Genomic DNA, 26,070 nt, shown 5'->3' on the forward strand with positions numbered 1-26,070 from the left:
CAGAGGCCACTATGGGAAGGGGACTAGGAAGCACTGAAGAGGTCTAGTAGAGATGAATCAATGCATGTTGTAACACACATGTGCATGGAAGCAAAGCTAGGAATCCCTCTGTATACTTATCTTTATCTATAACTAGCAAAAACGCTATGTCTTTCTTATTACCACTTATGTTATCTCTTCAAGAAAATCAGAGGACAAGAGGCAGAACAGGTTCTGGCTGGAAGCAGGGTGGGAGGGCGGTGGCTAAACAATGTATACACATGCAAGTAAACATAAAAACAATAAAATAAAAAAATGAAAATGAAACTAGTGCATTTGCTTTCAGAGTTCCAAGGGGCACATGCCATATACCCCAACAGCTTTGGGTTAACTCAACCCTCTAAAAAGATATTATCTACCTCCCATCCTGGCAAGCATTTTGTCTTCCAACATGGTCTTACTGTGACTTGTCCTCCAATTTCGGCTTGAGTTACCTAGTAATAAGAAGAAATTCGGGTATAAATAGAGATGTTGCTGATTACCTGTACAAGAAGCTGCTAACCTCCTTTATCCATCAGATCAATGAGATCCCACTTAAGCCCCTAATTCGTATTCCCAACAAAGTAATATAAAGTGATCCTGCAAAGGCCTTCCCTGATTCTAAATGCTGAGTCACCAAGGATACAATCCACAATGGTGTCACCTGAAATAATACATACGACACTTGAACCATAAGGAACAAAAATACGTGTATGTTTTGGGTATGGAACTAAGCAATTTTTTAAACTTTATATAGTATTTTACCCCTAAATAATTGAGAGAATAATTTGAAGATTCCACCTCTACATAAGGCAATCACTGAAAAGGATCACTGCTTAAGACCAACATGGACAAAAAGGTTGAGAGACTCCATCTCAACCAACAACTGGACATGGGAGTGTCTAGATATGTGAGAGGCTGAAATCAGAAGGGTCACTGTTCCAGATCAGCCCAGAAAATTCACAAGTCCCTGACTCAACAGAAAAAGCTGGGTACAGTAGCAAACACCTGCCATGACAGCTACTGGAGGAAGCATACTGGAGGATCACAGCCCAGGCTGGCCTAGGCAGAGTGAGAACATATCTCAAAAATAACAAAATAAAAAGGGCTGAAGGCATGACTGCAGTGGTAGATACCTGCCTAGCAAGTGCAAAGCCCTGAGTTCAAATCCCAGTACCACCAAAAGAAGAAAAAGCAGAAAATACATGTTAGTCAAAGGACTTTACTCCACTTGTAATTGTGTGGGGAAGTATGGACAATATTTGGACAACTATGTGGGGAAATATGAACAATGAAATATTCAAATTTTCTAGGTAATTTTGTTGCTTTATGATAATAGTATTAAGTAAGACTCCACCATGTACCATTTAACCATAAGGGAACTGATCAATTATCAAGGGGCTATAAAATTCAAGTTAATTGCTGAAATATTTGCAGTTAGTCAATAGTTTGGCTAAGTGTTAAGAAAAAAAACATGAATTTCTATGTTTAGTAAATAAAGAGTCATAAACTTTCATAGTATAAGATGAACCTTAAAACAGGACACAATTGATGACATGAGGAGTCTTAAAGCATGATAGGATTGTTGGCATACGTGATTTATCAAATTCCCTAAATTTTTATAACTTATATTCCATCAGTCTACCAAACAACCTTATCAATCACAATTAAAAATGAATGTTCAAATTGCATTAGGGTCACAAAAAAATTAAAAGATCACTTCCCTAGAAAAATATTTAGATACTTACAAAAATTCTTTTAAGTGATCACTTGAAATTCATTTTTAGTTTATGAAATTTATCATAACTCAGGATGACACCAACAATAAAGTGATTCTAAAGCATTCCATTATAGTTCAGAGTGAGAACTCTGCAGTCAGGTTTTTAGGATTAGAACTCTTTTCATCTCCTTATTAACACTATGATCTTGAGAAAGGTAATCAATTTCTTTCATCCTCATCAGCAGCAGAATATAATTATATGAGCTAGCATAATTTAAATATTTTTATTAGAATATAATTTATCACTGATATTTCCTTTATATTTTTCAGGGAGAATGAAGTGCTGACACTGAACAGCCACATAAGGTTATGGGGCTTTTGAAAAAATGACTAAGTTGGTAATGAAAGTTTCTTTTTAAAAGTGGAACCTAGACATAATAATAAGTACTCAGTTAATATGTACTACTGTTTTTTTCTTCTTGGGAGGCACTAGAGTTTGAAATCAGGGCCTCACACTGGCTAGGCAGGTGCTCCAACACTAGAGCCACTCTACCAGCCCTTTTTGTGTTGGTTATTACTTTTGATATAAGGTTTGGCTTTACTGGGCTGGCCTCGATCACAATCCACCTATCTGTGCTTCCCGGCATTGATGGGAAGGTGTGCCACCATACCCAGCCATTGGGCTGTGAAGGTGTTGCCATGAACTCTACCTGGGCTGGGCTCAAACTGCAATCCTAATCCTAATCTCTGCTACTCTCCCAAGTAGCTACTATTACAGGCATGAGCCATGGCACTGGGCATTCATGTACTACTTCTACATCCCCAACATCTAAGATCAGGTATTTCACAATGGGACAGTGTTTGAATTAAAAGACCACTTACCTACTGCACCACACTGTTTCTGATAACATCTCTCAGTATACTTTTGCTTGATATACAGAAAACAATTTCTATACTACTCCAGAGAATTTGTTTTCCTAAGACACACAATGAGGAACGCTTGTTTTTTTTGATATTGCCTACCAAATTTAACTGCATATGTTCTTTAAAAAAAAAAGTTCAAGGTAAAAAGGTTATGTTACTTGCAAACAATATATATGTTTGTCCAATTCAATGGAAAATGAAGTTTCTATTTAACTTATGGTGTCATTCCCAGATAAAAATATAAAAGAAATTGTCACTTTAGGATTGAATTTAAGCTTCTCGAATAAGTTAATTAATTACTTCATTTTTAGTCATTAACTATCAAATGTCTAGTTTATGTTTGCTATCAATATTCACGGGACTGAGTAGGATGAATCAATGTAATATAAAATAATATTGGATCCCAAAGAACAATAGAGCATCTAAATACACTGAATCATTTCAGAGAATTACTAAAGATGACCGAGAGTAATTATAAATAGGATGGGATTCCAACCATACTACACTTTGGCCTTTACTTATTGAAAAACAGATCACTTAAAAAATACTGTATGTGTTGCCACAGGTATTTCACTCACCTCAGCAGTATTTACTTAATAATTTGTTGCTTACTAATTTTGTGTCATGATAAAGGCTAACTATGGTTTTTGTTTTTGTTTTTTAAAGCAATAAACAGCATTACTCCTGGAGATTTAAATTCTGTAGGGGAAATCAAGTCCAATAACCACCCAAAGAGAAATTGTCTTAAACCCTTCAAGTTTCTCTGACTTGTTGCTGATTTCCACACTTGAGTTAACACACATGCCAATTCTAAATCACCATATCTACAAAATTAGAAGTTTGGAGCTCATAAAAATTAAATTATAAGATCAACCAATATTATAGAGATAAAAGATGTAATTTATTGAAAGAATTTGATTAGACAAAGTGACTTAGCTGTAAAGGAATATCCTGCAAATTCTGCCCCACTACTGTCATTCATTTTTACAATAACTACACAATGCTTGTGAATGTGGCCATAAAACTATTCTCACTGGGCTGAAAGTTCACAATTGATGTTGACAGTAGATGTTCTCTCCTAGGACTCATAGATTTTCACCCTGTACATCTACAGTTCCTTGACAAGGACACACAGCGAACCCTCACAAAGACCTCTCCTTCCCCAATAGCTCGCTCCTCCAAAATACCATGTCCACAAGTTCTTGCTGTTTCAGTAATACTGAATTCTGACCTCAAGCTCCTGAACTCAGCAAGATTACCCTGCTGTGTCAGGTCAACTCCTGGTACCTCAGTAAAAATACTGGTTCCAGTCAGAGAGCCAGATAAACATGGGCTCATCTTAAATGTTTTCTTGCTCTCAAGAATCTCAGACCTGTACTAACTGCACTGATCAATGCTGTTTTACACATTTTCCCCAGGTTTATAATTATTTATAAGGGTAGGCATATAGCCGATATCAGTTACTCCATCAATTGCCAAATTCAGAAGTCATAGAAAGTGCTTCTAAACTGAACCAAGCAGAAAGTCTGTGAGTGAATAGTGGATTTTAAAAGAGGGTTTTTTTGCAAATTCTAGTTACCATCCCCTAAGGAAAAAGAAATCAATTAAAGGGCACCAATGAATCAATTTTAAAAAGCACATTACTATCACTTATATGAATTCATGAGAGGTAACTGAGGAAACCAGATTCTTATCCAATGAAGGGAAAAATATCATATAAAGACTTCCAAAATAAAATTAAAAACTAAATGAGCCTTGCTGTAACACTATCTTCTCTATGAAGCATTTCCTGGTGCATTACTACAATGACAATACTTACCCCACCCCACTCCCACCCCCACCATGATCCCACCAAATTTAGTAATTATGGATTATATCAGTATTAAAAGATCAGTTAATTTCACTTTGTTCAGGTTTCATATAGGTTTTGTCTTTTCATGGGTATAAATTCATTACAGGTAATTTACAGTCTTGCATCTTTCATAATGTTTACAACAGCCTTCTAAGCACAGAAATGATCCAATAAGTGTTCTCAGAATTATAAAACTGTATGAGAAAATTAATCCTAACAGAATCACTTTGGTTTTTCCTCTAGTCATTTTAAACTACTTCTCCTTACTGAAGGAAAATTCAGAATTCATAACAATATAATCCTAATCAATCCTAAGATTAAAATATACTACTCTGTCTCACTTTCCTTGATTTTTGTCTCCCTGTGGACTCAGTATAATGATAAAACTCTTTTTTTCTACTACTGGTAAAATCTCCTGCTTTACAGTCTTTGCCTCCTGAAATATTTTTCTTTGTATTTGTTCAGCGAGGCTGAGCTCTTTATTCATTGCAAATATAAGGCTGTCTTGAGAAACTCAGCAACCATTAAGTATGAACATGTAAATAAAAATAGACTTTGCCTCATACTGAACTAACAACAGAATCAATTTGGAACTGAAAGTCTTGTACTAATGATTACCAAAATACTTTTATTATTTTGAGTGGACTGTAAATGGGGAAAAATTGAAACTATTTCCTTGTAAGTCAGCAATGACACAAGGGTGTCCACTCTCACCACTCTTATTCAACATGGTTTTGAGATTCCAACCCAGAGCAGTAAGACAGGAAGAAGAAATACAAGGAATTCAAACAAGAAAAGAACAAGTTGAATTATATCTATTTGCACATGACATGATAGTAAAACTAAAATACCCAATAACCTGCACCAAAAACCCACAGATATAAATATCTTCATTAAAGTAGCAGGATACAAAGACAATATACAAAAATCAGTAGCTTTTCTATGCATGAACAATGAACAGACTGAGAAAGAGTATAGGAAAGCAATTCCATTTATGATGACGCCCCCACCAAAAAAGAAACCCTGAGGATAAACTTTACAAAGGAAGCGAAAGACCTCTACAATGAAAACTATAAACCACTGAAGAAAGAAATTGAGGAAGATTGCAGAAGATGGAAAGATCTCCAGTGGTCTTAAATTAAAAGAACCAATATTGTGAAAATGGCTATGTCACCAAAAGCAATCTACATGTTCAATGCAATCCCCATCAAAATTCCAATGGCATTAATTACAGAGATTGAAAAATAAGTCCTAAAATTCATATGGAAGAACAAAAGACCTCAAATAGCCAAGGCAATAATGAGTAAAAAGGAGCAATGCTGACTTCAAATTTTACTACAGAGCTATAGCAATAAAAATAGCATGGTTCTGGCACAAAAACAGACATGAGGAGCAATGGAACAGAAGAACCAGATATGAATCCATGAAGCTAGGCCCACCTGATTTTTGACAAAGGCACCCAAAGCACATGATGGGGAAAAGATACTTCATCAACAAATGTTGCTACGAAAACTGCATATCTACAAGCAGAGAACTGAAACTAGATCCATGTCTCTCACCCTATTCAAATATCAATTCAAAGTGGATTAAGGACCTTAATATAAGGTCTGAAACTTTGAAACAACTACTGAAAGTAGTAGGAAATACACGGGAACATACAGACACAGGCAATAACTTCCTAAATAGAACTCCAATGGCTTAGCAAATAAGAGAAAAGATGAACAAATGGGACTGCAACAAACTAAAATGCTTCTGCAAAAGAAACAGTCACTAGACTCAAGGGACTGCCCACAGGATGGGTTTGCCAACTACTCTTCTGACAAGGGACAATCCAGAATCTAAAGAGAGCTCAAAAACCTCAACTCCCTAACAATGAACAACCCAGTAAAGAAATGGGCACATGAACTGAATAGGTACTTTTCAAAGGAACAGGTACAGATGGCTAATAAATACATGAAGAAGTGCTCAATTACCCTGAGAATAAAAGAAATACAAATCAAAACTACACTAACATTTCATCTCACTCCAGTTAGAATGATTATCATCAAGCACACCCAACAAATATTGTCCAGGATGTGGCAAAACAGGAACCCTTATATACTGTTACTGGGAATGTAAATTAGCACAACCAGTATGGAAATCAGTATGGAGATTCTTCAAAAAACTAAAAATAGAAATGCCATCTGATTCAGTGATACCACTCTTAGGCATACATCCAAAGGAATATAAGTGAGGATACAATGGAGACACTTGAACACAGATGTTTATTGCTAAGCTATGGAAAAAACCCAAATGCTCTTCAACTCAAAATGGATGAAGAAAATGTGATATAGATATAGATATAGATAGACATAATGGAGTATTATTCAGCCAGAAGAAAGAATGAAACTATGTGGTTTGAAGGTAAATGGATGGAATTTGAGAACATCATGTTAAGTGACATAAGAGAGGTTCAGAAAGAAAAAGGCTGTGTTTTCTCTCATATGTGGAAGACAGATCCAAAAGATTCACGTATACACAAAAATAAACATGATCATATACATACTTATATGTAGAACATATTTGTAACAGAAGAAGTACTCTATAGCACTTTGGCGAGGAGGGAATTGAAAAAAGAAAAACAGTAAAAAATATTGAAATGCATTACATCTTTGCGGGTACAGGACATAACAACATGTACTGAAATCTGCTGAACAATAGGGTGTGAGAGGGAAGTGGTAAGGGAAACCAACAGAGGGGACTGAGCTGACAAGTTAAATATATTCACAGCTGGGATACACTGAGAAACCTCTTTGGCCACTGACTTTGAACTAAAAATAAAAGAGGACTGTAAAATAGGTACAGTAATGGGAGGTACTTGTGGGAGAGGGAAGGGGGATAAACGAGATGCAGGTGAAGGAATGTAGTTAATGAGCTTCATATACATACATGAAATAGAACAATGAAACCTCTTGCCTTTGCATTCAGTGGGGTGTATGGGGCAATCTAATCAATGTACAATGTAATGCTATTGGAAACTGCCACAATGAATCCCCACTGTGCAATGAATATATGCTAATAAAAATGAAAAAAGAAAATTATTGCTTTCTATACATAGACAGTACTCTGTAAAACACTGCATGTGTCTCTCCACTTTGGCAGCTGGTTACTATCCTTTGCCCCAATTAGTCTAAATGTCTAAATTAATTAATTTCCTTCCTCCCTTCCTCTCTCTCTCCTCTCTCATCCTTTCTTTCATTCTTTCCTTTGAATGGGGAAGACAGTGTTAGTACTCTTATGTTTAAGAACTCTGGGTACCTCATTTCTAAAAATAGGCACTAAAATGAAATACTACAAAATGGGCTAAAAACCACAACAAACGTAGCTTTTCTATATATTCATTTTATCACTCCTGACATGCTTGTGCATTCCACTGTCTGGAGCAAAACCTCTGTTTTCACTTTCTTCAGAATGCTTACATTGGAATGATGAAATTTAATATTCTCATTTTATGGGAATATAATATAATAAAACATTTTGCGGAGAAAAACTGGTATTAATTTTGAGTTGATGATTCAAAAGCTATAATGCCTTTCTTTGGTTTGCAGACGTATTCTAGCACTTCTAGGTTAAAAAAATTTACAATGTAATTAGAGGACCATAACCATATAATCCATTGAATAAATGTAATAATTTCTTATCACTTTCCTGCTTGTGGTACTTAGGTATTTCTAAGACTTTAAAATTATAATAAAGATAAAAATAAGCATGTCTGTACATAAATTTCCATATTCATTTGATTGTATCTCTTGGATTTTTCAGAAGACAAATTGCTACATAAAATAGATAAACAGGAATGGGATGAGAATCATGAGGAATTACAATTAAGCATGAAAGATCTTTCTGTGGTGACAGAAGTGTTCTAACACTGGATTATAGCTATCTTTGAATAACTTGTAAATTCACCAAAAATAAATGGTACATTGAAAAAAACTAATCCTATGGTATGGAAATTATACTTCAATAAAGTTATTCCAATTATTTTGAAAGACAAAACAAGGTAAAGATATATTCTGTCATAATTATACTTAGAAGAGTAGTAGAACACAGATTTTTTTAACATAGACTACTCCATTATCATCTAGAACATTATCTATAATAAGCATACAGAATACATTTGATAAGACATTACTTTCAGATTAATCCACAGACTCAAATGGTTTGTTGATTGGCACTAGCTGTGCCCTTAGACTGTTACAGTGAGGAAGTCTGGCACAACTGTGGCTGTATTTCTGGTCAGTTTGACCTGGGAATTCTTGATAGCTTAAGACTTCTAAACAGAGACCAAGAAAGCAGATTTCTGATAGATCCCAGAACACTGATGTCCCTCAATTCTGGAAGCTAACTTTAGCATCATGGCGGCAAGGGTAGGTAGTCTGGCTACTTTGCTAAATTTAATACATAGGTGTATAGAGATTTAGGCAAACCATATCTATAACAACCAAACTTTAAATAAACCTTTTAAAAGGAACACCTGCTCCAGACACACAGACACAGCCAGCAACACTCTAAGCCACTGCATGGCTTCTCCTTTTTGTTTTGTTTTGTTTGTTTGTTTTTGAACTAAAGTAGCCATCAGTCCAAGACCATCTGTAGTTCTAAAAATCAACACAAGGACTGCAAGAGTCTGGGAAGTCCAGGACTACCCAGAAAGAGAATGTTCGCCACCCTGGCACTGAATCCCTGGCTGTTTGCCAACCTAAGTCCCATAGATACCAGAGAGAGGTGCCTCCAATCCATTCAGGTGAGTTTGCTACTTTCAGTCCTGGAGGATACTGCATAATCCAGATCAGCTTGTGGGCATCTGATTGCACCCCTCCAGGAGAAAGTTTTATGACCTAATAAACAGAGTGAAATCTCCTACCCTACATGGTAGGGGACAGGTATTGTGACTAGTGGCTCAGTCCCTGTACTTCTCTATACAAAGAAAAGACAGCATGGATACATGTTAGCCAAGCCTAAGTCCAGCTTTTGGGAAATAATACCTCAGTAAACCACCTCCGGGAAGCCTAGTAGTCAACTGAAACTGAAGGCCTTTCCAGAGAAGAGCTTTCACCTGAACAAACCGATTTATGACTCCCAGGTTTGTCCAGTGAGACATCCTGGCCACTGCTTGATACTCAGCTACTACAACCACCTTGGAGAACCCGACTACCCAAGCAAGCTGAACCTGACTGCCTCACCAAAGAGGAACCTGTGGCTAAATAGCCTGAGTGGAGCAACCTCAAACCAGCCTGGTAGGGAGAGCACCATGAATTGCTACCCAGTCCTGCATAATTATCCTCAAGAGGGGCAGGACACCAGAAAAAGCCCCTTTCTAAAGGGATGCAGGCTTATACAGTAGCACAGGAAAAGCACCCAGAGGGAATACCTAAAAGCACAGAAATTAGAGGGAAGCTTCCAGTGTACTCACTGAATACAGAGGAAATCTACTCTCCACAAGGAGGAAGAAATTCTGACAAATTTTTTTCTTTTTCATTTTCTTGAGTTTTCATTTTGGCTAACTTTTTATTCTAACTTTTTTTTCTTTTCCTTGTCCTTCTCCCGTTTCCCCCACTTTCCCTATCTCCTCCTTACAAATCACTCAACAAGTACTTATTCTATCATCTTTATATATTACTGCAGTGCTTTCTATTCTGCTACAAGCCCTGACAATAGAAACCCCACCAAAACAACTGAACTATACCTTTACACACATTAGTGTTATTAACCTGTAGCCTCCATACCTTACACTTCTTCTCACTCTTCCCTATTCCTGTTATTCCTAACCTCTTTTACAGCCATTATTTTAACTACCTAAGTATTAATCTATGCAAGCAGCTTTTATTCCCACAATAACCCTCTATATATACGTAATACTGCCAAGGGCTTTATATTCATGTAAATAACTGGTTGGGCATTTAATCCATGGATTTGTTATTGCTAAGTTACACCCCCGGGTCAGTGACAAAATTTCTGAAGTTGAAGACAAAAAAGATACAACAGTAAATAGAGACATATACATAAAGAAAACATGAAGAATTATGAAAGAAATATGCAAGAACTCTGCAACTCCATTAAAAGATCAAGCCTACAAATCATGAGCATTAAAGAAGTAAAAGAAGTACAAGATAAATAAGAACTGTATTCAACAAAATAACAGCCAAAAAACAGATCTCAAATCTTAAGAAAGAGACACCCATTCAGGTATAGGACACCAAACGGACATAACAAAAACAGAACCACCATGGAGTATTATAGTTAAAACAACAAGCACAGAGAACAAAAAAAAGAATACTGATGGCTATAAGGGAGAACTGCCAATAACCTATAAAGGGAAATCCATCAAAATAACAGCAGGTTTCTTGAAACTTAAAAGAAAGAAGGGCATGAAATCAGGTATTTCAGTCACTGAAAGAAAACAATTTCAAAATGAGAATACCCAGCAAAGCTTTCACTCATAATTGAAATGGAAATCAATAACCTTTCATGTTAAATAGAAACTAAAGTAATACATAACTTCTAAACCAGCATCCAGAAGATAATCACTCAAAGGAATCTTAGACAAGGAAGATAAAAATAAACACAGACATGAATGATGGCAATAATTAAATCTTGGAGATGAGTACATAAGTAATTGTGCACCCACACAGAAACACACCAAAGAAAACAAAGTGGCAGGAATTACCACATACCTCTCAATAAAGACTGAATGTTAATGGTCTGAACTCCCCCATCAATAAACATAGATCAGCAAGCTGCATTACAAAGGAAGACCTAAGGAGTCATTGTTCAAAAGAAACTCATCTCACAGACAGAAACAAACATTGGCTTAGGGTGAAAGGGTTCAAAAATATTTTCCAAGTAAATGGCCTCAGAAAACAGGCAGAAGTAACTGTACATATATCAGAGAAAGTAGACTTCAAACCATCTCTTCATTAGAAGAGACAAAGAAGGTCATTTCATAGTATGAAAGGAATAATATCAAGAGGAAATGACAATTATTAACTTCTATGCACTCAATGGAGTTACACCCATCTTCATTAATCAAACACTACTGGACTTAATAGCACAGATAGACCCCCAACACAGTGATAGTGGGGACAACAATACTCCACTGTCACCAATAGACAGGTCATCCAGACAAAAAATCAACTTCAGAATTAAATGACATCATAGAGCATATGATAACACATATCTATGTAGTATTTTACCCAGTAACAGTATAACACACATTTCTCTCAGCAGCCCATGGAACCTTCTCCAAAATAGATCACATTTTTGGACACAAAGTAAAACCAGACAAATACAAGAAAATTGAAATGAAACCCTGGAATACTGTCTGACCACAATAGAATAAAAATAGAACACAACAATAAAAGAAACAGCAGAAATACACAAACACCTGGAGACTTAACAACACAGGGTTGAATGACCAGTGGGTTACTGAAGAACAAGGAATTAAATCAAAACATTCCTGGAATCTAAAACTGAAAATGCAACCTAACAGAAACTATGGGATACAGCAAAGGCAGTGCTAGGGGGAAAGTTTATAGCTATGAATGCCTATGTAAAAATGACCTACTACTGCATCTCAAACTCCTAGAATAAAAACATCAAACTAAATCCAAAAGCAGAAGAAAAAAGAGAAAAAATACAAGTAAGGACTGAAATCAATGAAATAAAGACCAAAAAAAAAAAATCAAAGAATCAATGAAACAAAAGGTTGGTTCTTTGAAAAGATAAGCCAGATTGATAAATCCTTAGCAAACCTGACTACAATGAGAAAGAAAAAAATCCAAATTAATAAAATTAGAAATGAAAAGGGGGATATCACAACCAACACCAATGAAAACTAGAGCATCAATTAGAATACTTCAAAAATCTAGATTCAAATTTGAAAATCTAGAAGTAGATATATTTCTAGACACACACAATCAACTTAATTGAACCAAGAGGTTTATAAATTGCAAGTAATAAAATTGAAACAGCAACTAAGAGTCCCCTAAAAATGAGAATCACAGGACCTCTTGGATTCACTCCAGAATTCTACCAGACCTTTAAAGAAGAATGACTACCAACATTTCTCAAATATTTCCATGAAACAGAAAGGGAAAGAACACTATCACACTCAATCTGTGAAGACAGTATTACACTCATCCCAAAACCAGAAAAAGAACCATCAAAAAAAAGAAAAGAGAATTATAGACCAATCTCTTTAATGAACGTAGATGCAAAAATTCTTCATAAAATATTGGCAAACAGAATTGAACAGCAAATCAGAAAGGTCATATACCATGATCAAGTCAGATTCATTCCAGAGATGCAGGAATGGCTCAACATATCCAAGTCAACAAATGTAATACAGCATATAAACAGAAGCAATGACAAAAATCTGTATCTCAATAGATACAGAAAAAGTCTTTGACAAAATTCAATATCCTTTCTTGATAAAAGCTGTGACAAAACTAGGTATAGGAGGAATTTACTTCAACATAATAAGGGCTAATTAGGACACCAATAGCCAACAGCATATTAGGTAAGGAAAAACTGAAACCATTTCCTCTAAAATGAGCACTGAGACAAGTGTGTGTTCTTTGAACACTCTCACCATTTAACACAGTTTTCAAATTCCCAGCTAGAGCAATAAGATAGGAAGAACAAATAAAAGGCATTCAAATTAGAAAAGAAGTCAATTTATCCCTATTTGCAAATGACATGATCTTATACCTAAAAGATCCAAAAAACTGCACCAAAAAATATGCAGAAAACTTCAGCAAAGTAGCAGGATAAAAAAGTCAATAAACAAACATCAGACCCTTTTCTATATATCATCAATGAACAGACTGAAAAACAATTTATGAAGACAACTCAACTTACAATAGCCTCAGAAAATAAAAAAAACCTACGAATAAACTTAACAAAGGATGTGAAAGACCTCTTCAATGGAAACTTTAAACCATTTTAGAAAGAAATTGAAGACATCAGAAGATGGAAAGATCTCCCATGTTCATGGACCAGCAAAATTAATACTGTGAAAATGGCTACACTACCAAACAAAATCTACATATTCAATGCAATCCACATCAAAATTCCAATGACATTAATCACAGGGATTGAAAAATCAACCCTAAAGTTCATAAAGAAACACAAAAGACTGTAAATAGGAAGGCAATACTGAGCAAAAAGAACAAATTCTGGGGGTATCACAATACCCAACTTTAAACTATACTACAGAAGAACAGCATTAAAAACAGCATAATACCAGCACAAAAACAGACATGAAGACCAGTGGAACCATATAGAACACCCAGATATAAATCCAAGCAGCTATTACCACTTGATTTTTGACAAAGGTGACCAAATACAATGGAGAAAACACAATCTCGTCAGTGAATGTTGCTGAGGAAACTGGATATATGTAAGTAGAAGACTGAAACTGGTTTCATGTCTTTCACCCCATAAAAATATCAGTCCAAAATGGATCAAACACCTTAATATAAGGCCTGAAACTTTGAAACAATTGCAAGAAAGAGTAGTAAATACACTGGAACATATTGGCATAGGCAATAACAGTAGTGGAGGGGGTTAGACTGCCTTAAACACCATATACTTACAGTCAAAACACTAAGGGAAAACCCCCACTGAATAAGGAACAAGCAAACAATGAAGGACAGGAATATAAAATAGGTCACGTTAAGAGGAAAGGAGAGTGAGAAGGGAAGGATAAATGAAGAAGGTAAAGGCAGGTGAATATTTTTGATGTGCTTTCTACACAGGTATGAATAATGGACACTGAAAACTATCAAGTCACTTTAAGAAGGGGAATGTGGTAGCAGGGAGATTAATCCTCCATTATTCATTTGGATGAACCAAATTGGGGTATAAAACATGGATATGTGGAAAAGTCACAATGAAATCCCTTGTATACCCATCATATACTAATAAAAATGTTTTTAAAAAAGAAAGTGCTGAAAAATTCAATCAATACCACTTACCTAGCAAGTACAAACTGAGCTCAATCCCCAGTATTGCTAAAAAAAAAAAAACAATTCAACCAAAAGCTTCTATTCATAAAATTTATGCTTCAAATCCAAAAGGATTATAAAACTCCTTCGTAAATAAACTGATTATGAAATAATCAGATGGTACCTCACCCACTTTTTTTGCAACATTTTTTTAAATTTATTTATTCACATGTGCATGCACTATTTGGGTCATTTTCCCCCCCACTCCCCCATCGCTTCCAGGCAGAATCTGTTCTGCCCTTATCTCTTAATTTTGTTGAAGAGAAAACATAAGGAAAATAAGAAAGACGAAGCAATTTTGCTGAGTTAAGGGTAGCTATACAGAGAGATTCCTAACATTGCTTCCATGTACAAATGTGTTACATCTCAAGTTGATTCATCTCTAACTGATCTTTGCACTGGTTCCTGATCCCCTTTTCGTGCTGACCTCTGTCGCTTTAAGGTTTCTGTATTAGTTCCTCTGCAGTGGGAACATCAAATGCTTTCATGTTTTGGGTTTTCTACTCATCCCCATACCTCCCATATGTGCTCTCCCCTGGTCATGTGACCCAAGTCCAACAACATTGCTGTATTTGCCCTATATCTAAAGTCCACATATGAGGGAGAACATACAATTTTTTGTCTTCTCCATCTGGCTAACCTCGCTCAGAATGATGTTCTCCAGTTTCATCCATTTACTTGCAAATGATAACATTTCATTCTTCTCCATGACTGAGTAAAATTTCATTGTGTATAAACACACATTTTCTTGACCCATTTGTCAGTAGTGGGGCATCTTTGTTGTTTCCATAACTTGGCTATTGTGAATAGCACTGCAATAAACATGGGTGTGCAGGTGCCTCTGGAGTAGCAAGTGTCGCATTCCTTTGGATATATCCCCAGGAATGGGACTGCCACATGATATGGCAGATCTAAGTTTAGATTTTTAAGAAGCCTCCAAATTTTTTCCACAGTGGTTGCACTAGCATTCATTTCCACCACCAGTGTACGACGGTTCCTTTTTCCCCACATCCTTGCCAATACCTGTTGTTAGTGGTGTTTTTGATGATGGCTATTCTAACAGAGGTGAGGTGGAATCTTAGTGCCTCACCCACTTTAAAGGGAAAAAAAAGAATTCCTTCATGACAAGAGCAAGTCACTTCAGAAAATAATGTAAATCCACATGAAAGCCAAAGAGCATGCTTAAAGTGAATTATGCAACTGTAAAGATGGAATTAAAACATTTTTTAGTCTCTTGATTGATTTCAAAGCAATTTTTTAAAACTCTATATAAAATTTGGGTACTAAGTCACAGTAACACAGGAACAAGATTCTCAGGTGTGCTATTGCATAGTACAGAGACTATAGATGAAAATAAGATACTGTACATTTCAAAAATCTACAAGGAAGAATTTTGAAAGTTTTCAACATAAAGAAATGATAAATGTTCGAGGAGATAAATGTTTAAACTGATATAAGCATTAAGCAATGCATACATACATCAAAGTCTACACATCACCCCATTAGTATGTGCATACTTTTTATGGTTTTAGGTATTTGTTCAAATATATTTGCAAAAGGTAAAAATGAGCAAACAATAACTTTTTAAAAATCACCTGTATTTCTATTCACTAGCAAAGAAAACTCTGAACATCGAACTTCATTTACATAAAACTGAAAGCATTTCCTCTAAAATCAGGAACAGGACAAGGGTGTCCACTCTCTCCACACATATTCAATATGTACTGGTGGCATAGCTCAAGTGACAGAGCACTTGCCTAGCAACTGTAAGGCCCTGGGTTCAATCACCAATACTTAAAAAAAATTTATATATATACACACATATATTCAGAAAACTCAGACCTGGTAAGTATTTTCAGAAAATAGGATGCAAATTCACTGTACAAAAATCAGTAGCATTTCTGTATACTAACAATGAACACACTAAAAAGAAACGAGACCTAAAGATGGAAGGCCCTTCCATTGATCATGACAAGCAAAACTAATACTATGAAAATGGTTATATTACAAAAAGCATTCTACAGATTCAAGGTAATTCCCATCAAAATTATGTCATTCCTCACAGAAATGGAAAACAAACAATCCTAAAATTCATTTGGAAACATAAAAGATCTCCAAATAGCCAAAGGAATTCTGAACTTACAATGCTCAAGGATGAAATGGCAGACGTCAAATTATACTACAGAGCCACAATAACAAAAACAGCATGGTACTGGTACAAAAACAGACATGAAGATGAATGGAACAGAATAGTAAATCTGGTAATAAACCCACACAGCTGTGGCCATCTAATTTTGGAAAAGGATAAGATACCACTGGAGAAAAAAGACAGCCTTTTTAACAAATGGTTTTGGAAAAACTGGATATTCACACATGTAGAAGGCTGAAACTACACCCTTATCTCTCCCCTGTGCAGCAATCATGTGAAAATGGATCAAACACTTTAATTTAATATAAGATCTAAAACTGTGAAACACCTAAGGGAAACATTTCAAGATACAGGCGTAGACAGTGAAGAAATAAGAACAAGAACTGACAAATGGGATTGCATCAGATTAAAGACTTCTGCACATCAAAGGAGATAATGATCAGAGTAAAGACACAGACAACAGAAAGAGAGAAAATCTTTTCAATTCAGCTGACCAGGATTAACAGCAAAAATACATAAAAATTAAACATCAAAAGAACAAACAGTACAATTAGTAAGTGTGGAAATGAATTTGAGAGACAGTTCTCAAAAGAAGAGGCACAAATGGCCAATAAATAACATGAAGAACTGTCAGCAACCCCAGCCATAAAGGAAATGTAAATCCTGAGGACAGTAGGATTCCATTTCACCCCAGTCAGAATGGCCATCATCAAGAAGACAAACAACATCAAATGCAGATAAGAATGGGGGGGAAGGCACTTATATGCTGCTGATGGAAATGTGAATTAGTGAGGACACTATGTCAATCAGTATGCAGGTTCCTCAAAATACTAAAAACAGAACTATATATAATTCTGCTGTACCACTCCTGGGCATATATCCAAAGAAATGTAAGGCAGCATACAAAAAGCTGCATATATGCATGTGTATGTCACAATTCAAAATAGCCAAATTACAGAATCAGTCTAGGTACCCATTAAAATTGATTTACTGAGAAATGAACACTGTTCTATATACTGTAAGAAATAAAACTTGAACCATCAAAAAAAAAAAGAAAATGTATTATGGGTACATAATGGAGTATTATTATTCAGTCATAAAGAAGAATAAAATTATATCATATGCAGGAACATGAATTGAACTAGAGGTCATGATGTTAAGTGAAATAAGTGAGACTGAAAAATACCACTGTCACATGTTTTCTTTCAAGTGTGGAATCTAGAACTTTTTTAAAAAATGGGGACCATTTTGAAGTGGGTACCAGTAGGGGGAGGAAGAAGGTGAAGAGACAGGATGGGAAGAGGTGACTATGATTGAAATGCTTCATACACATGTATGAAAGCAGAATAATGAAAACTGTTAAAATTGTATTAAAATGGGGGTGGGGGAGATAAGAAAGAGTAGTAGAGGGGGTGAATCTGACCAAAGTACTGCATATACATGTCTGGAAATATCACAAGGAAAACCCTATGTACAATTAATATATGCTAATTATTTTTTTTAAAGCAACAACATTGAGAGTCTATCTCCCCTGAGTCAAGAGGGGCAATCATTAAGAAAAGAACAAACATTGTGCAGGATGTTGGAGAAAATGAACCCTTACATACTGTTGGTGAGAATGTGTATTAAAGCATCCACTATGGAAAGTAACATGGAAGTTCCTCAAAAAACTACAAATAAAACAACCATATGATTCTTTATACCACTCTTGGGCATATTACACAAAAGAAAATAAGTCAGCATACAATGCATATACCTTCACACTCATGTTTATTACAAAATTATTCACAATAGCCAAGTTAAGGCATCAGCCTAGGTACCCATCAACAGATAACTACATAAAGAAAATGTGGTATATATACACACTTGAGGATTATCCAGTCAAAAAGAATGAAATTACATCATTTGCAGGAACTAGATAATATCATGTTAAGCAAAACAAGCCAGACTCTTAAGGACAATTACCTGATTTCTCTCTTGCAGAATCTAAATGTAAATAAATAAATAAATAAATGAAGGATATAAACATATACAGTAGAATATTTGGAGTGAGGAACCAGCAAGAGTTAGGAGGGTGAAAAGAGAGGGTGGGGAGAAAGAATATGATCAAAATACATCCTGTGTATGTATATAGGAATGAAATGATCATAATGAAGCCAGAAAACAGTGGCTCATACCTGTAATCCTAATTACATGGGAGGCTCACGTTAGGAGGATCCTGGTTCCAGATCAGCCCAGGCAAAAATGTTTGCAAGATCTCATCTCAAAAGAAAAAGCTGGACGTGGTGGTACGCACCTGTCACATCAGGTGGTATTTTCCACCTGGTTGTGGGAAAGGTAAAACAGAAGGATCATGGCCCATGCTGGCTTGAGCAAAAAGCAAGACCATAAGTCCAAAAAAGCAGAGCTGGAGGTATGGCTCAAGCAGAAGGATTTCTGTCTTCGAATGCAATGTACTGAGTTCAAACACCAGTAATATACCCCCCAAAAAGGACATATATAAAACCACATAAAAATTTTTAGGAAATTTCAAAAGTAAGATATGAAAGAGTAATAGAGGGGGTGAATATGATCTAAGGACAATACTTGCATGAATGGAAATATCACAGTGAAACCCCTCGCATAATATTTTAGTATATGATAATAAAAATTACATTTACATCAGCAACAAAAGTAATAAAGTACTAAGAAATCAATTTAACAAAAGCCTAGGAATTATAATAAAAAAAACTACAAAATTACAAAACCCCAGTGACGGCATTCAATACACATGAACTGGAAGACTTCACATTGTTCAGTGATCTATAGATTCAGCACGATCTATAAAAATCCAGATATTTTTATTTTCATACACTTTAAACACATCAATTGTATGTAAGTAGGTTACATCTCAATAAAGCTATTAATTTGTAAACAAGTAAATGAAGCCTTCTTTCTCTTTCTATTCCTAGTCCCTTTATAACAATTCACAAAGCTACCTGACAGGACTAAGCAAGGTAGAAGCCCACACTAAGGGTGTGGGAGGCCAGTAGGAATGGCAAATCCCTGAGCTAACTGAGAACTATATCCACACAGGGACCCCCAACAAGGTCTAAAAGCCAGGAAAATCAGATCTCTGCAAAGAAGAGGCAGCCCAAGCAAAAGGTATCCACGTAAGACAGCTCCTTTGCCTGACATGCCAAAGATGAATAGGAAGTTGAAGATAATCACACCAGCATTAGGAAAAGGGACAGAGAACAAGGCAGCTTCCTACAATATGTCACAGCATGAGCACAATAAGAAGAATCTGGCATCCTTCTAAGGGAAACCTAACCAGTTCAGAAAAATCAGAATTCTAAGTGATAATACATCCATCTGAAAGGGCAAGAACTAGGGATGTGGGTTGTTATCTGGAATAAAGTTTCTAAATACATGAAAGTTAAGGAGGGTTCCCACAATAGAGACCTTCTGTATACTGAGACTCAAAGCCCCATCAGGATGAGGAGGCCATCTTCCCAAGGGAGTGGCAGATGACGGACCTGGATCTAGAGTAAGGTTTAAGAGAGAAATGGAGATAAAGATTTAAGAAAAAGTAACAAGTAGGAAAAAGAAGACAAGTAGATCAGAAATGTATAGTCAAGTCTCTAAAGAAAAGCAAAGCAAAAAAATAAAATTCTAAATAGTGTAAAAAACCCACTTTCCTGAAATCTAAAAAGTTACAAAATTGCACACCACATATCTGAGAAATTAAGTCAGAATGACCAACACCAAGTCATATCTAGAAAGACTCTGGATTTAAGGGATATGAAAACAAATTATTTGAACATCTCAAAAGAATAAGTGCTTTATAATACAGAAGATACAAGTCTTAGTCCTCTAAATAGCCTCTGAGCCCTTATCCCATATTGCCAGTGATATAATATCCTACCTGCAAAATGTTCCCAGGAGCAGGTCTTGGTTTATATAGACATAATTTATCAAAACTATAATTAAGTCGCAACACTTTCCACTATTATCATCCATGGCTAGGCTATAATCATGTTTCATCAAAACAGTTGCAATAACCTCTAACTTGCCAACTTTGTCACCTATTTAACACAGCAGCCAGAGTGATCCTTTCGATATCAGGCCAGGGCACTCCAGACTATGCAATGACTTTCCCTCTAATTCAGGAATAAAAATCAAAGTCACTACCAGTCATCAGTTACTCTCTGAATTCATCTCATAATACTCTCCACATTGCTTCCTTTATCTAAATCACAGGAAAACACAGTCTCTGTGTTATTCAATCTACCAAGCAAGCTGGAGATAACACCCTGTACCTTTCCTCTCCCACTTACCTGGAAAACTCTTCCCCAGATACCCAACTTGACTAGCATCAACTTTACCTCCTATGCTTTTCTTTATCCTTTTGTTTATTATACATCTTCTCCCATGGTAGTACAGACTCTGATTTACAGTCACCCCTAATAAATACAAGAATGTTTGTCCATTTTGTTTAGTGTTGCATACCTACACGTATGACAAGTATCCAACTTAAATAATAAACAGTAATACTACTAAAAGAGTGATTGGATGAAGCAGTACAAGCTTCACATTCATTTTTACTTTACCTTATCCCAACTAATTAACTGTATTTATTTTGTTCCTCCTTGCAACTGAATATGTGTTACCTATGATTTGAAACAAAGGATGGGATCACATCTGAAATTTAAGGAGAGTAATAACATTGGATGTTTACTTCCCATATCTCTATTTCTTGACTTTTTACCTTTATTTATATTGTTATTTCTCATACTACTATCTGTTTTTCACTTAGTATGTTCTTTTAGTGCTTGGGAAAAAAACTACTTCAAATATTTTATATGGACAAAGTAAATATCTTAAAAAGGAAAGCTGCCTGCACATTAAAATGACATATGAAGTATAAAATGATTTCCATCCAGTGTCAACATATGGCAGAATCAGAACTCAAACCTAACCAATGGACCCATGTAGGGAAAAAATGGCTACACTATTGCAATTTCATTTCTAGGGCTAGTGAAATAAAAACTAAATGGCTAAAAGACAGTTGTAAGCAATATCACTCTGACATAAAAATGATAGGACTATTACTATTATTACTTTGGTTATTAAAAATGACTGGGAATAAAAAGATCTTTTAAGGAGGGTAATTTCAAATTGTTGCTTACAGCTAACATAAAACATAACACTAAAAACGGAAACACTAATGTGAAAACATAAAGGCAAAAGAAAGAATATTTTAATGTTTAGTATAAATCTTCCCAATTTAAGGCACTAACTTTAAAAAGTAACAACAGCATTGCAACCCATGACATGTACTTCTTAAAATTTACAAACACTTTAATAACTTATAATTTATAATTCTCTTACACCTCCAAATATTTCAGAATGCCACAATTCCCAATGTGATTTAAATAAAATCCATACATATTTCCCTAGTTGAGTGTGCTGCGTATTAAAAACTAACTCATAGAGCTCTGAAAGATGGCAGAGGAGTAGATGCTTTCACTATCAGATTCCATGAATGAGAAGAGTCCTTGGTAGCAAAGGAGAGACAACATTCAGAAGAGCAAAAGAAACAAAGAGTACCAAGAAATATAAAGAGGATCAGGATGGTGAAAAATATCATGAAACAGAAAGGTAATAGGGCAAATTAAGAAATAATTTGCAGCTCCAGTCCCAAAACTCCTGGAAGGAGGGGAAGCTAAGCCCTCCACAAGAGTGGCGAACTGGTGGGTAGCCTCTGAAAAAACTAAGACCTACAGACAGAGCACCTGAGTCCCTCAGTTCTCCACCACCAGTGCAGTGTTCAGTGTGCTATTTGTTCCCCTCAATACAGGAACACTAGGGTTTACACATGTGTTTACCCATAGGACACAACTGGGAATGACTAGAGTAGCAAGTGGGAACTTTCCTGGCCCATAGAATGAAAAGCACCATGTGGCCAGAAGTGGCTGCCAATATAGAAAGAAGAGAAGCTTCTAAGGTGGAAACAGCATGGAAGTGGACAACTAACCCTTTACAAGCCCTGCCCTCAACCCACATATAACACCAACCTATACACAAGAGACTCTATGGGAGTGGTGCTGGGACCAGGACAGGTGCATTGGTCATGTGGACAAAAGTTTTCTTACAGAGCTATTCCACAGTCTGGTGGTGAGAAACTATACTGCAACACTACCACTACATTGTCCTGCCTGAACACTAAGAATGCTTCAACTGAAAGGCCACTTATAATTAAAACTTCCAAAGAAAGAATTCGACCTTACACATGTAAACCTCAATGCAGAAACACAAGAGATATGAAAAGACCAAGGCAATACAACATCTCCATAGGCCAACAACCCTACAGTAACAGACATGAAGGACAGTGAAAAGGAAGAAAAGTCCAGACAAAGAATGTAAAAGCATGATTACAAGAATAATCAGCAAAGTGAAAGAGGACATGTAAAAAAAATGCTGAATAAATTTAAAGGAAATACAAATAAACAGCTTGAAAGAACTCAAAGAATATACTACCAAATTGACCAAAGAAATTAAGAAAATAGTACAGGATATGAAAGAGGAAAGATGTAGAAATCCTGAAAAAGACTCAAACTGAAACTAAGGAAAAGAAAAGCACAATAAATAAACTACAATAAAAATCAATGGAGTGGATCAAAAATCAGGGCTCAGTGACAAGTTACATGTCTGGTAACGGTCATACAAAGAAAAAGGGAAAAACTATGCATGGAACATCTAAGAAATCTGGGGTATTATTAAAAACCAAACCCTACAAATCATGGGCATATTTCTAAAATATTAGTTATTTCAAGGTATCTGAAATTTTTTTTAAAAGTATCACATTCATTTCTATTTAGAAAATAATAATAATGCATCATACAGCTCAGAGAAGACAGCAATAGAAAACAACCGTGGTCCTCAAGCATTAAAAAGTCACATTTAACTATTAAAAAGCCTGAAACACATCTCCTTTGTAAAGTTATCATTCTTTCATTTACTGATCAGAAAATGATATGCTGATTCTAATTAAAATCAGAAGAAAAATATCTAAAGGTGTAACTTCACAACTGTGTAAATATGACAAAGTTATCAAGAAGAAACCATAAAAACTTAGCTTCAAATAAATTGACAGCATTCTTATAGACTTCTACATATGTAAGAATCAACATTTACCTATATCATCTTCATTGAGTTTAAAAAATTTGAGCAGAATGCTATCGAGGTAATACAGAACACACAATCTTTATATTTTAGAGTAAAAACCTTTTCATTTCTAAGTAGAAGATGCATAAAAAATGCCTATATATAGGCAAAAATTTCCTACCCAAAGGCAGTGTTATGATACAATACCAGACATATTCTTATATTAGCTGATGTACCTAGTACAAAAAAAGTACTCATTCAAACATATTTACTAGGTTCTTACTACTACAGAAAGTTTATTGTACTAAGCATGATGAATTTTAAATTCACACAGACACTTGGATTCCCAGGTTAACTACTTCTATGACTTTTGGCAAATTATATAGCATCTTTAAATCTATTACCATCTCTGCAAATGGGGGAATAATGCCTACTGTATAAAAACGATGGAGAACAGTTTCTAAAACATATTAAGCACCTATAAATAAATCATCATGAAATAAACTTCCAATTACTTTTTATCAACTATGTCTTCATGAGATTTGTCTCTGCTAAAATTAACATTGACCTTCATTCATTACTTCATTCAAAATATTTACTGAGAGCTTATTTCATGTCAAATTTCTACCCCCTACTCCCCTCTCACATACATGGTTTATGTATAGGTACAAAAAGAAAGACAACATGTACATCCTCAAGAAGGTTTCAGTGGAGAAACAAACATGGAAGCAATGGAGATTATCTTTGGATACAACATGGAACAAAAGACATAATGACTAAAATATGGTAACAGGGAAAGTCAAATAGCATAGGAAGACTATTACAGAAGAATTCACTATGAATAAAGTGAAACTTGACATTAATCTTGCAGGATGAAAGGGAACTGTTAAGTGAATAAAGGTGAAACAAACATTCCAGGCAGAGGAATCTTGAGGTTCAGCAAAGACTTGATGAAATTCATCTCGGTTCCAGGAAACAAAGGTAAATATCAGATTGCAAACAGGCTTTTAGGACACATTTAGGAATCTGACCTGTGTCTTTTGCATAATGTGATATCACTAAAGAATTTTGAGCAGAAAAGTGAAATGATCATCATCATAGTACAGAATTGGTGGCAAGGTTGAAGTGCTATATTAGTCAAATATAGATAAGGAAAAACAAAATGTACTGCAAAGCTTCAAGAAAGAAGCCATAACAGCCAGCACAAAGACCTTGGTAAGTTAAGGGAGGGTGGGAGGAGAACCTAATGGAACTGATTGGAAACCTTCCTATAGAAAAGGGGAGTCTCTGATGGTCTGCAATTTTTCACTTAAATGAGCTGCTAGGATTAACCTATGAGAGTTAATAAAAGATGACCAAAAAACACAAAATTGTCATTTAGGTATAACTACTTTTAAGATAAAAGTGTGAATAAATGAATGCATAGATTGATGAAGGAATTAATCTCAGTGAAGGTCACAGTGTTTATTTATATGAAAATTTATTTTTCTGTTCTCTTATCCTGTAACACCAAAATATATGCTACAGAGAAGAGTTACAATAAGTTTTTCAAAGTTTCAAAAGACTCCAACTTTTGATAAGATATTTTGATTAAAAAAATAAGAATAAATCTGGAGACTAAGCAGGCATACTAACAATAAATAGATGTCCTAAAGTCTACATACATTTAGTTGATCCAAAACTTGATGTTATACACAACCAGCCAGATATTACAAAAAAATATTGAATTATGAATTCATGAGGTACAGATTGCAACTTTAAAGTAAGTACATTGAAGACAATAAAAATACAACATGATACACAAATATCAATAGTAGCAAACATGTATTGAACACTTTCTACAAACTAGGTTATGTATTCATTGTGTACATTCATTTGAGACAGAAAGCGGGTGCAGCTGGGAAAGCAAAAGTTTTACTTTACAGATTCATTTGTTATCAAAATGTCTAACTCCTTTATTGTGGTTAATTATCCCTACTTGGAAGACAGTACCAATGTAACTTGGGCATGTCCTAGAAAATTAAAGGAATGAATGAATTTTTAATTATGTGAATTTTATCTTGATTAGCGAAAAACAGTAAAAGCAAATAACTATGATTTTCAAAGTTTATGAGAATCTTTTCTGAAAGCTTTTTTTGAACCTGAATCATACCCTACATCCTGTCCCTACCAAGACTTCTTCAAATTGTTGTATTTAAAGAGAGCTCTTACC

At 35.3% G+C, this 26,070-nt stretch overlaps 1 protein-coding gene across 5 annotated transcripts in view; it reads right to left on the minus strand.

The window, feature by feature from the left end:
• The window catches only part of LOC109687857 (NBPF family member NBPF6-like protein), a 480,343-nt gene that overhangs the window by 448,947 nt on the left and 5,326 nt on the right, over positions 1-26,070 (minus strand). For all 5 annotated transcript variants that reach the window (XR_012439856.1, XR_012439854.1, XR_012439855.1 and 2 more), the window contains exon 3: positions 399-473. The gene's annotated coding sequence lies outside the window, so the exon portion shown is untranslated. The remainder of the gene's footprint in view (positions 1-398; positions 474-26,070) is intronic.

The sequence above is a fragment of the Castor canadensis genome, chromosome 12 (assembly GCF_047511655.1).
Source record: "Castor canadensis chromosome 12, mCasCan1.hap1v2, whole genome shotgun sequence".
Classification (NCBI taxonomy): Eukaryota; Metazoa; Chordata; class Mammalia; order Rodentia; family Castoridae; genus Castor; species Castor canadensis.